The following is a 13,959-nucleotide window of genomic DNA, read 5'->3' as shown; positions in this document are numbered from 1 at the left end:
AGGTTCATATATGTCTAATTTAGTAGTTGTTGCAATGGGTGTGTCTATTTCCTTTGATTCATCCATTTTAAACTTCTTAATCAACTTTTTGGCATACTTCTGCTGTGGATCATGGTTCCATTTGGGTTTTGTTTGATCTGTAAGCCTAAGAAGAAGTTAAGCTCACCCATCATACTCATTTCAAGTTCACTCCACATTAATTTAGCAAATTCCTTACTAAGTTTTTCATTGGTTGCCCCAAAAATTATGTCATCAACATATATTTGTACTACTAGTAGATCCTTACCTTTTTCCCTCAAGAATAGAGTGTTGTCAATCTTACCTCTTTTGTATCCATGTTCAAGCAGGAAGTTGGATAGGCGTTCATACCATGCTCTAGGAGCCTGCTTGAGTCCATATAAGGCCTTGTCCAGTTTGTATACATGATCTAGACACTCCTTAGTTTCAAACTCTGGAGGTTGTTTGACAAAGACTTCTTCCTTTAAGTAGCCATTTAGGAAGGCACTCTTCACATCCATTTGGTGAAGGGTAAATTCCATGTGTGCTGCAAAGGCTATGAGGAGTCTTATTGCCTCAAGTCTTGTAACTGGAGCAAAGGTCTCATCATAGTATATTCCCTCCTCTTAGCTATAACCTTGTACTACCAACCTTGCCTTGTTCCTTGTAACCGTTCCATCTTCATCAAGTTTGTTTCAGAAGACCCATTTATGGCCAATTACTAATCTGTCCTTGGGTCTTGTGACCAGATGCCATACTTGACTTCTTTCAAACTGATTGAGTTCATCTTGCATTGCATTCACCCAGGCTGCATCCTACAAAGCCTCAACAACATTTTTAGGTTCAATAAGAGATATGAATGCATCAAAAGTACACAGATTCGTTAATTGAGATCTAGTTTTAACTCCAGAAGTTGGGTCAGTAAGGATGTTCTCAATGGAATGAGAACTTTGATACTTGTAAGGTTTCACAACCAGCTTGTTTCTGTTTGGAGTTTCTCCCATGTTCAGTTACTGAGGAACATGCTTATAGACAGGTTCCACTTGGGAATTAGATTCACTTCTTCTTTGTTCAGTTCCCCCTGTCAGGTTGCCCTGGATGGAAGAACATGTTCCTTCTTTTGTTGCAGCTTCAGCTTGAGTTGTGCCTTCACTTAATTCTTTTACCATCCCAATAGCTTCATCTTCATGTTCCTGTCTCTCAGAAAGAATGTTAGTTTCATCAAAAACAACATGTACACTTTCTTCTACACACATAGTTCTTTTGTTGTAGACTTTATAAGCTTTGCTATGTGAAGAATATCCCAAAAATACTCCCTCATCACTTCTGGGATCAAACTTACCTAGGGAGTCCTTTCCATTATTGTGCACAAAGCACTTGCATCTAAATGCCCTAAGATGGGATATATTTGGTTTTCTCCCTTTAAGTAACTCATAGGGAGTCTTCTCTACAAGAGGTCTAGTCATGCACCTATTAATGATGTAACATGCAGTATTTACAGCCTCTGACCAGAAGCTATGGGGCAGTTTACTAGAAAGAAGCATAGTCCTATCCATATCTTCAAGTGTCCTATTCTTTCTTTCGACTACTCTATTTTGTTGTGGAGTCCTAGGGGCAGAAAAATTGTGATCTTTGCCATGTTCATCACAACATTCAACAAACTTAGCATTTTCAAATTCAGTTCCATGATCAGACTTAATTGATGCAAGTTGATTACCTAGTTGTTTTTGAGTTTTTCTAACAAAGGCAGTAAACATGTCAAATGTTTCATCCTTAGATGTTAAAAATAATGTCCAAGTATACCTAGAGTAATCATCAACAAGCATTGTCATATATTTCTTACCACCTTTGCTCAATGTTCTCATTGGACCACAGAAATCCATATGAACCAGTTCCATCGACCTAGTCGTGCTTACCACTTTCTTGCTTTTAAAAGAGGATCTTACTTGCTTCCCCTTTGCACAAGACTCATAAACTTTATCTTCCTTAAACTTGATGTTAGGCAGCCCTATCACCAGGTCCTTGGAGACTAATTTTGTTGAGTTGAGTTAGACTTGCATGTCCAAGTCTTTTGTGTCAAATGAGGGGATCATTGTCCAACACACTTAAGCAAGTGAGTTCATTTTTTGAAAGAGTGGATAGATCTACAATGTATATATTGTATACTCTTTTTCCCTACAAAACAATCTTGTCAGTGGTAAGGTTTATCACAAAACATTTGGTAGAGGTGAATGCTACCAAGTTAGCTCTGTCACACAATTGTGATACACTGATTCGGCTATATTTCAAGCCATCTATCAAGTAGACATTCTCAATGGAATGTGAGTCTGTCTTACCTACTTTTTCAACCCCAATGATCTCACCTTTCTTACCATTTTCAAAGGAGACATTACCTCCTTTGAGGTCCACAAATGAAAGAAACCGGTTCTTGCTACCGGTCATATGCTTTGAGCAGCCACTATCCATGTACGATATTTGGCTGCTACCCTTCACTTGGACCTACAAAAGAAAATCAGGGGTTTGTCTTAGGAAACCAAACTATTTTGGGTCCCTTTCTATAGGCAAAAGGGTGAACTAAATTCTTTTTAGCCCAACCAGGCAGCCTATTTTTTCCTTGAACAAAGGTTTTGTTCTTTTGACTGGCCTTTTCTTTTGCATTACATTCACTTTTAAAATGACTAGTCTTACCACAGTGTGTGCAGATTTTGTTCTCAGGAAGTGTGATATACTTGCTTTTGGGATCCCACTTAGGTGCAGGGGTCCCATAGCCAAGTCCTCTCTTATTGCTATTGTGATGTTCTTGTAGCCAAGATAGTGCATCAGAGCACTTATTCCATTTTAAAGTTCTGTCTAGTTCATGCTTAACCTTGCTTAGATCTTCTTTTAGGACTCTTATCTGCTCATCCTTTTTGTACAACTCATCCTTCATTTTTCATAGTTTTTCTTCTAAGGTGAGGTGTGTGTGATCAGCTTTCCTTTTACCTGTTCCTAATTTCAGTTTTAGATTTTCAGATCTAAGTTCTAAGACAGTGGTGTCAAGTTCAAGAACCTGGTTCTTCAACTCAGTATTTTTACTATCACTTTCACTAGCCCTGAGTTCCAGATTTTTGCACTTAGCTTTTAGGATCACACATTCCCTAGACAGTTGTTCCTTCTCATTGTTTATGACCTCAGACTCAACAATGAAGTCTAGCAGTAATTCAGATAGCTTTTCTTTAGACAAAAATTTAATCTTGTCTTTGAGATGAATCGCACTTACCTCTTGTTCATCATCTGATTCTCCAATGGCCATAAGGGCTTGTTCATCTCCAGCTTCATCTTTTGAATCCTCATCTGAACTTTCTCCCCAAGCAGCAACCATACCCTTTGTTGATCCTTTGCTCTTCTTGGGTTGAACCTGTTTCTTCTTTCTGTTTCTTCGTTTAGCCGTTTCTTTCTTCCATTCAATTTCCCACTGAGGACAATTCTTGATCATATGGTCAGTCTTGCCACATTTGTAGCAGCCCTAGTTGGTCAGTTTTTCAGGGGCCCTTGGTTTGTTGAAGGTTGCACCTCTTGAAGAACCCTTTCCTCTCATTAGGTACTTCTTAACATCCCTTGCTATCATAACCATTTCATCATCCTCTAAGTCTGCACCTTCAGCTATTCTGATAGCCAGGCTTCTTTCCTTCTTGGGTGCATCCATCTTCATGGTTTGCCTTCTCAGTTCATAGGCATTGAGATTTCTAATCAGCTCATCCAACTTGAGAGTAGCAATGTTCTTCGATTCCTGAATAGCAGTGATTTTGCTTTCCCAAGTTACTGGCAAGACCCTTGTCAAGATTTTCTCAACCTTGTCTTCTTCAAGGATAACTCTTCCAAGAATCTTAAGTTCATTTATTAGTGTTGTGAACCTTGTGTACATCTCTTGGATGGTTTCTCCTTCCTTCATGGTGAAATTCTCATATTGAGAATACAACAGTGTTCCTCTTGATCTCTTTACTTGAGGAGTTCCTTCATGGGCCACTTGTAGAGTGTCCCAGATCTCCTTAGCAGTAGTAAATCTTTGAATTCTGTTGTACACGCCTGGACCTAGTCCACACACAAGCCATTTCTTGGCCTTAGCATTCTTTTCCCATTTCCAAATCTTCAGCAGTACAGTCAGCTCTAGTCTTTCGCATGTTGATACCCAATTTTTCCCTATATACTTTTATTATACATAAATACTGTCAAAATAGCATATATATGCATATATAAGCATGCACAAGGTTTTTATAATTTTTCTATAATTTTAAAGGCTTTAAATTGATTTATTTCTTCCCATTTTACTTATAAAATTTCAAATAATTATCCTTCAAATTATTGTTGTGGTAATTTAGCCATCTAAATCCTATATTTATGCCAAAATATTGCTTTATTATTTTTAGTGCATTTTCTATAATTTCATTTGCATTTTTAAAACCAATTTGCATATATTTGCAATACTAGCCCTATTAATACATAATTACATTTTTGATGCATAAAATGATCTTCTATATTTTTAAAATGTTAAATGGCTATTGTAAATCATTTTAGTACATGAAATTATTTTTTAGAAATTATTTATTATTTATTATAAATTATATAGGGTTAAATTGGCTATTTAAAACTTAGCCAAATTGTATTTCAATTTTAGTCTAATTCAGCTCAATATCCCAGCCCAATTCCTAATTGAATTACCCGACCCAGGCCCCAAATATACCTACCCGACCCAAGACCCCATCAGATCATTTACCTTTTTTAATTCCAAACGACCCCCTAACCCTAATTATTTCTCCACATCCGCCGCCCTAAAATTCTCTCTGCTCTCAAAACACTCTCAACCTAACCCTAATCTTCAACTGCCGACCTCCCATCTCCGATGACCTCTCATCGTCTCTTAAGCCTCCAATGGCTCCTCTCATGTCATGCTTGCCTTCTCTAAGGCCTTCAAGGGCCTAAGGTTATGCCGACTTGCATCTAGGGTTCATCTCCTGCCTGTTCTTGGCTATTTCAGTGTGATTTAAAGCAAAATCATGCTATATTTGCTACGATCTTTGAGTTTCTGGACAGGTTTCTTCATCTCTATATGGTTCTTTTGAAACCCTAATTTCTTTTCTATACCACAGATCTAGGACGATTTGAGTTTGTTCCTTGAATGTTTTACACTGTCCTTGAGGTTCTTTACAAGAATCATATGATTTCAAATGTTTTTCATCTTCTTCTAAAACTAGGGTTTTCGGAACTTCTTTTTAAAACCCTGTTTAACTGATTCTTTGTGTTTAAACTTCTATTTCTTAAATATTTTGACTGATTCTATGAGTTTACTACATCTTTAACTCATCTATGTTGAAAGCCCTAAATTTTTAGGGTTCTTCGTTTGGTTCTGTGTATCAGCATGACTGACCGGTTCTCGTTTTTAAGTTTCTGTGATTTCTCGTGACTATCTTGCCTTGATATGTTTCTACTGAGTTTCTTAGCCTAAATTTACGTTGATTCTATATGCTTATGTTCATCTTGACTGTTCATATCAAAACTTGCCTCTTTCTCCTTGAATTAGTATTATTTAACTTTCATGTTTGCTAGAGTTGCATGTCGGCTCTTGACTATCCATGTCTTACTTTATTTATATGATAAACACTGACTCATGACTTTCTCTTTGATTGATTCTGAATTCCCTGTTTCTTGGTCTGATTCGAACACTTTCCTTTAAACCTTCGATTCCTACCATTATACTCAATTTGATTGATTTGCTTACCTTGTCTGCATTGGTACTTGTTTCTTACCGATTATCTCCTTAATTAGAGTTTTTCTAAACCTAGCCCTAATTGTTTACTCTATGCCTACTATGTTGGAATTATTCCCTTGTCTGTTATGCTCCAATTACATATTGATTTCTTTCCTTATTAGTTACTTGTTCTTACCGTTTGAACAGATTCCCTTAAATTAAGGGAGTACTTGTACTGATTTTGCTCTAATTGGTTCTGAGTTCCATAATTACTATACAATTGTGATTCTTGCCTTATTTTACCTAGTTTTGAACTACTATATATATGCTCTCTCATAACAATCAACACACACGAACACATTGGTTCAAAACTCTCTCTCTCACACTCAAAACTTTCTGCTCTCTTTTGTGTTACTTACTACTGTTCTAAGTTAGCCGGCTGCAAGGCAAGGCTAACTATTGGGTTCTCTTTCACTTTGTGCTTGTTGTTTTTCTTCATTGGTATGTGCTAATTTTGATTCCAGTTTCAAAACAAATATGTTTCTTCTACTACTTCAGTCTGTCATGTTTCTGATATGCTTCTGTCTATGGTTTTGTTGTTCAACCTGCAACTAACATGTCTACTTCACTGTCTTCTTTAGTGCATGCTTCTGAATATGTCATACCCCATTAGGATTAGCCTGCTCATGAATCCTTTTCTAGTATACCCCCCCCCCTCCCAATGTGACTCTTCTTTACTTATGTTTCTCTGATTTCTGGCATGCACCTTCCTGTGTAAAGTAGTTGGCTATCCTAAGTCTGTCTGATTCTGTATTAGTTCTGAAGTTCATGCTGTACCTTAATCCTTTGAACCCCTTCAGGACTTCTCTGATTCTGTACCTATGTGCATCTTTGCCTACTATGTGCCCTATACTTGCCCCAAATCCCCCATTTACTCCTTAGTGAATGTTTGTACCTGTTTGATTCTATGTCTTGGAGTGCTGATGGACCTCTTCTGGTTTTGTGTTTGGTTTGTTGTTTGTTGATCACCTTACCCTTTTCAAAATTGTCTTATTGAATAACTCCCTATGTTGTTTTTACATAACTATTTCAAACAAGTCTCTTTTAACATTGTTTTCTTACTAAAACCCTTTCAAAACTATGTCAAGCACTCTCACTCTACTCTTAGGTCCTTAAGTTCTGCCCCTCCAGTGTGTGACTGCCTTGGGATCCCTATGAGATCCCTCTGAACTCTGATGCACTGGAGTTGGCTCTTCCACACTGCACTTACTCAGTTTTTGTTATAAAGTCTAGGTGTGAGCACTGCCCGGGATCCTTGAGATCCTTAGGGAACTCTGACGCACATAGACAATGATATTGTTTATGGAATTTGGCATCTGAGGCTATTGGAGGTTTGGGAAATCGCTTGGGCCTGCTTCAGGCTCCCTATAGTGTAACTTCTTCTTTTTATTTTATCTATTTATGTAATTTATTCCTCTGGTTTGTAATAATTATTTGTAAACGAATATTGGGGTGATTAGTGAAAAGGGATGGGTAGTTACATATCTGGGGTAATATGGGTAGAAACCATGCCTATAGGATTTTATACTTGCTATGTCTGCTTTACCATGCTAGAAACTATGCCTATAGGATCATATTAATATACTTGTTATGTTTGGCTTACCATGCTAGAAATCATGACTATAGGGTTTAAGTGGTTCCAATAATAAATCATGTCTATAGGTTTAAAATCAACTTCATCAGTAGATACCATACTTATAGAATATGATCAGGTTCAGTTTCTGTTACAACGGGTATTTACATTTGTTTTCATTAGATGTCATGCCTATAAGTTTCTAACACCAGTTCTTAACGATTATTTACCATTCTTATAGGGAATAAAATCAGAATTCTGCCTATAGAACTAAAATCAATTTAGTTATACAAGTCAGTCCAATTCGTGTTATTTCATTTGAAATTGGTTTAATCAATTGTCCGCTTCTTTAATCGATCTTTTAAATATTGCCTTCATTCACTACTGCTAGAAAGCATGCCGATAGGAACTCAAGAGCCTGTTTTAAAAAATACTCATTGTTTTACTACATCAAAGGTAGTTATCTTGCTCTTAGGACATCACTATTCTGCGTTTAGGCAAGCCTATAGGGCGATTTTAAATTCTGCAACTCTGACAACTGTATTTTTTTGCTATTTAAAGCTGTTCTGATTTAACAAGTTTAAAATCGGTAGGCAAATCGATTAGAACCATTCTGTCGAGTTTATAAAAAATAAAGTTGCATATTTCTGTGCATTGACACCCACTTAGATGTCCTATTTAGGTCCTTTCTCTAATAAAAACTGATCTTGTTTGTGTTTAAGACGTGCTGCTTATGTGAATTACTAGGGGTGTTCATGGTTCGGTTTGGATCCGTTTTTCCCTAAAAAGAAACCAAACCAAGTAAGTCGGTTCTTCAAATATTAGAACCAAACCAAACCAATTAAGTCGGTTTTTTCTCGATTCGGTTTATGTCGGGTTTTCTCGATTTTTCGGTTTTTTCGGTTATTTGTCAGTTTTTTTCTTAAATATAAGACATACACTACCAAACACATATTTCAGCGATCACATTTTTAACGTAACACTACCAAGATATATTGATGATAGTTGAATCAAATAGTGATGAATAATTTAAGGACTCAACTAAAAATATATTATTTTTAACACGAAATGGATTCTTACACTTAACAAAAGAAAACTACCAATCAAACTAGAATGTAAAGGTAAAAAAACTATAATAAAAAGTGCAAACTATAAACATTTGCCATAAAAAATTTGAAACTTTCTATAAAAATATACATATATATAGGTGTAATAATAAATTTGAAATAGCTACTCCTATAGTCGGTTTGGTTCGGGTTTTTTTGATTTTTTTCTGATTAAAACCAAAACCAAACCAAATTTGATCGGTTTTTAAAATTCAAAACCAAAACCAAACCAAAAAGTATCGGTCTTTTTGGTCGGTTTGGTTCGATTTTTCGGGTTTTTATGAACACCCCTATGCATTACTTGTGGAGGTAAACCTAGGCCTCTTAACTGTTTCTTTTTGTATTTAGCTGTTAAGTTCTATGTGTTCTTGCCTGTCGCCTAGAATTTTCTCCTTTTAAAACACCTTAGGCATTGTCTAGAACTGCCCAGATTTAGAGGTCCTAAAATACCTCTAGGGCTACAAGGAAGGGACGGGTAGTGCACACATAGGCATTGTCAAGGTTATTAGAACGCTTTAGGCTAGGACCAAGGCGAGGGACTTGGGTAGAACGGGATATGATGACTACGTGCTAATATCACGTGTAGCCCCTCATTGAGGAGTGTTTACCGGGCATTGCGTGGGATGATCCTGTAGGCTAACCAACCTAGGACCCCTCTTTCCCAAATTCCCTTTGCTTAAAACTTTACTTTCTTTTTTAAGCACACAACTTGTTCAAATTTTGTGTCTTATTATTTGAGTCATACAATGTCCAACATGCTTTATTTGTAATTATTTGTTTCAACTACTTGTTTGTTAAAGGACTAGTTCATAAATATAAATTCAGCCGGGACCCATAGTTGTGGACCAAGAGGGGTGCCTGACACCTTCTCCTCAAGGTTATTTCGAGCCTTTACCCTAAATCTCTAACGCAAACCAATACAAGAGTTAATCGCTCTAGGTGCCCTAACGCACCATAATCCGTTAGGTGGAGACTCTTCAAAATACCCAATTCCCAAAAGAAAATGAGTCATTACCCCCCATAAATGTCGAAACCCGGACCTTTTCTTCCCCGTAAAAAGGGGAGGGGGAAAAAAGGGGGCACGACATGGCACATCCTCTCCTTTAGCATTCTTCTTTGTAGTAGCCAGGGGACCATCAGTAACAATGTCCCAAAGATCATAGTCTTCTCCTATGATGTGGTCTCTCATCCTGTTCTTCCACCAGGAATAGTACTGGCCATTAAAGAGTGAAGGCCTAGCAGTGGATTGTCCTTTCCTGTTTCCAGGTGGTGCACTCATCTTGATCTGTTCCTAAGGTGTTAACCTCTTCAAGGATAACCCGCTCTGATATCAATTGATGTTTTATACTTCAATACCACACAAGAGGGGGGTGATTTGTGTGGTACTCAATTTTCGCTTAACTTGATTATAGAATGACCTGGTTCTTCTATGTGTTCCAACTACTACTGTTGCGGAATAATAAATAAAGAAAATAAAGAACATAGAGATTTTTACTTGGAAAACGCCTGGCTCAAAAGGTGAAAAAAACCACGACCTACCTTCCTGTAGGATTTTCCCAAACTCTCCACTAAAAGCACTGAGCCAGAAACTACATTTACAAAAACTCTTTTGTAAACCTAGGATTAACTCTAATCCCGTTGTGGCACACAGCCTCAACTGTTGCGACAACTTTATGTTAACTCTAACTTGAAAACTCTAAGTACCTAATATAATTGTTTCTAGATAAGTTGAAAGGTACAGTGTAAAATCACCTACTACAATTGAACTAGAATAAAAGATAGACACTTGGAACTGTTCTTCTATCTGGTTCAAGTAGCTTCAGGTTTGCACGCTTGAATCACACACGAATTGCTTGCAAAATTGCCTCGCTATTTTGCTCTCAATTCACGTTTAACTTCTTCTTGTGTGTGTTACCTGTAAAAGAGAACAACACTAACATTAAAAGGAGTTATCAATAAGAGATTGACTAGGATACTGATGCTACTCTTCCATGGTGGAAGAGTTCTAGTTGATCTCATACTCTAACTCTATCCTTTTTCTAACCGTGTTCTCTTTGAGTAATGAGTCATCTCCTTATCCAATATGCAACATTTTCGATCATGATCAAGAGATATCACTTCTGATAAGTTAGGTTATCTCCTTCAAGTGCATCTCACATGTTTGAGTTGATCATAACTGTGCTTCACAAGATGGACCTGGTCCATGTCTGAGTTCCTTTGTTAGTCTTCAAAACTTCGCCTTTACTTGGGCCAACAGCCTCGATCACTACTGGCATCGATCTCAACAGGCATCTCGAATCCCGAACTTGGTACCCAATCTTCGTGCCTCGGTGCTCAGTCTTCGATCATTCACCCCGGTCCCGGTAAATCAGTAAAATCGGGTGGGCCCGATTTTAGCCATACACAGAAATATCTATTACTATATGAGTTATAGAATGCAGAGAACATAAGAGAGCAAGGTGTTGGGGGGTTGGATACTTAGAATCTCAACAAGTTTCCTGTATCACTGTAGGGAAAGAGCAGTAAAGCATCCAAAATTGTTGTGATGGAGCAGTAGGAGGTGGAAGAAGTGCAGCAACCATCAGAAGGTGTTTCCAGTCGTCTTCAATGTGCAGTTTGTTTTGCCACTCACCCTCACATCCTTCACCTTCTTCCCTATCGAGGTCTCCACCGCCATCTCTACACCACTTACGTGTTGGCCGCCACTCTGGTTCCTTATGTCCCGTTTTCTTCAATGTGTTCCTCCACTACCCTCCTCCCCCTCACCCCCGGGGGTGGATTTAGGGGGCGGAGCGAACCCCCAAAATCCAGTTTGTACCTTAATATATTATATTTTGAATCCCCATGATATAGCCTAAAAGCATAACTCAGTGATGAAGAGGATTCAAAATCTTTGTTAGGTTGTTGATTCAATTCCCATTGGCCACATTTTTTTTAACTAGTCTTAGGGTACGCGCTTAGCGCGTGTACCCTATATCAATAAATATACAATATTTACTAATTACGTAATAATTATAAGATAATGTGTTTGAGTACTTGAACAAAAAGTAAAGAAAATAATTCATTTGCGTTGGGAGTTCGGGCTTTTATACTCTTATAATGATATAGAAAATATAGATATTTCTTACTCGAACAATATTTTCTCGATTTTTTCAAAAGAAAATACTTAATTAAGTATACGTGTCTCTCTTTTAATAGTGACAAGCCGTAAATAGAATTTTCCCCTTAGACCCAAGCAAATATAAGGACAAGAAAACGTCCTAATTATTATAACTCTTATTTCTCACAAATATATTTCTGTTAAAGTTCTAAATATTATGACTTCCTATATAATTTAAATAAGAAAATATTAATTATCAAAATTTTAGTTAATTTCAAAGTACAAAAAAGGCGAATAATATTTCGCTGAGAGTCTCCATCTTTTAATATAGTATGGATGTCCATTGCCCTTTATTCAGAAATGCTTTCTATAAAATTTATATATCAAAAATATAAATACTACTTTAATAAATACTGCAATTAAATTTTAATTACCTAATGTTCATAATTGTTAAACTCTTTAACTCAAAATAAAAAATATTAGAAATACTTTGGGAATGACACTTAAGAGCTGCATTTTAAGTGTTCATAATTCAATAGTATTGTTCAAAAGTTTTATATTTATTAATATGGGGTACACGCGTAATGAACATATCTTATTCATAAATAATTTTATGAATGATAATATTCTTAGTTTTGGCGAAAAATTAATGTTAAATATAATTTTATAAAAAGATAAGGATGGTTCATTTCTTTACATCAAATTAAAATTAATTTGACACTTTATAAGAAATTAAATAGTATTTAAAGTAAAATCATAACATCTCTAAAATTCAAAATGTAAATAAAAAAGGGTTAAGAAAAGACTCCGTAAGTTTTTGCTTGATACTGATCCGTGTTCCGGGAAAAAAATTCCATAACAAAAGTAGTTAGAATTTCCTTTTTAATAAAATATTCTCTTTAATTACAATTTCACTACATGTTAGAAAAGATAATTTTCTCTTTTATTTAACTTAGATTTTAGGAATTGAACAAAATCTAATTCCTTCTGAAAATATACTTTTCTCATTTATTTATTTATGAATTTTAGGAATGCATTCTTTTTTTTACTTTTCTTTTATTTATGTGAGAAATTTAGGAATGTTTTATTTTTCTTCTTCTTCTTTTTTTTAAAACTTGTAGATGGACTTTTTTACTTTTCGTAAGTATATTTTATATTAGATAAAATTATAATTACACTCATATATCTTTTTTTATTTAAGTTAGGAATTACCAACACTTTGAGGAGAATTTTGTACCTTCTTGAAAAGATAATTTTTTATTTATGTTTAGGATTTTTTTTTTTTTGTTTTTAGTAAAAAAATTATTTTGATACTATGAAATAAAAGAAAAAGGTTAAGGAACATATTTCAAGGATCAAATTAACAATAAAATGTTGTTCTGCCATCTTTTGGTTATCAGAAAGGAAGAGAAAGTTTTCAAAAGACTCTTTCTTTCTTCTATTGCTTGACAAGCAGCAAAAATTTCAAGAAAAATTTTTTGTAACAAAAATAGATACATTTTCCTTCTTACGCAATTTTGAAGGAATTGAAGTTGAATACAAATTCCTAACTATTAGTTTAGTCTAATACGGTTTTTTTGGGGTAAAACAATGTAGAAAAAGTCAAAGTTGGATAATTATAGTAAACTTCAAAAGTTCTAAATATTGTAGAATATCTTAAACAATTCAAATAAGAAAACGTGTATAGCTAAAATTTTAGTTGATTTCAATTCAAATGACTATTTTGTGTAATGTGAACTTTATTTTAAAAGGGTAAAAAAATCGAAGCATATTTCGCTAAGGGCCTTGGTGCCTATAATATAGTATAGATAGATATAAATATAGATATAGATTATTTAACTTTTTTCTTTTTTGAACTGACACAAATCTTACCTCCGCCACTTCTCGCCTCTGTCTCCTCTGCTTCAAATGCCCCTCCATTTCCCACCTCTTGCGTCCCTCCTTTTACTGATTCCTCCCCTAATTACTTATGCCCTCCCTATTCTAATCCTAATTTCTCTTTTTTTCGACGTCACTCCCAAATACCTACCTCCATTTGGCTAAACAGTTGGTTGCCACTTGTACCATCGCTTTTGAGTCTATCATCAATGTCGCCGTTATGGCTAGGGGTAACGCCGAGATTAGGGTCAAGGAAGCTCTCATGGCTAAGGCCGGTATTTCTCAGTGTTTTGATAGGCTAATGAATCTGCTCGGTACCCAAGATCATCAGTTTGGTTCCAAACTTGTTTCTGATACTTGAGGTAATGGTACAGGGGAAAATAGGGTACATGATGGGGCAACGGGATGCTCGTCTCAATCTTCAGATGCTGATGATTGGTACCTGTGGTGTTCCTAAATGATTAACATAGTGAGTTGAGATTCTGCACTATATGGCTAGCTGGCACTATAGCAACACGGT

General features: G+C 35.9%; 1 pseudogene; it reads right to left on the bottom strand.

Moving 5' to 3' along the window:
- LOC109232601 overlaps positions 1-13,959 on the bottom strand; it is a 134,822-nt pseudogene that overhangs the window by 52,253 nt on the left and 68,610 nt on the right.

The sequence above is a fragment of the Nicotiana attenuata genome, chromosome 9, assembly GCF_001879085.1.
Source record: "Nicotiana attenuata strain UT chromosome 9, NIATTr2, whole genome shotgun sequence".
Classification (NCBI taxonomy): domain Eukaryota; kingdom Viridiplantae; phylum Streptophyta; class Magnoliopsida; order Solanales; family Solanaceae; genus Nicotiana; species Nicotiana attenuata.
The sequence above is the reverse complement of the archived record's forward strand: the minus strand, read 5'-3'. Positions and strand labels throughout refer to the sequence as shown.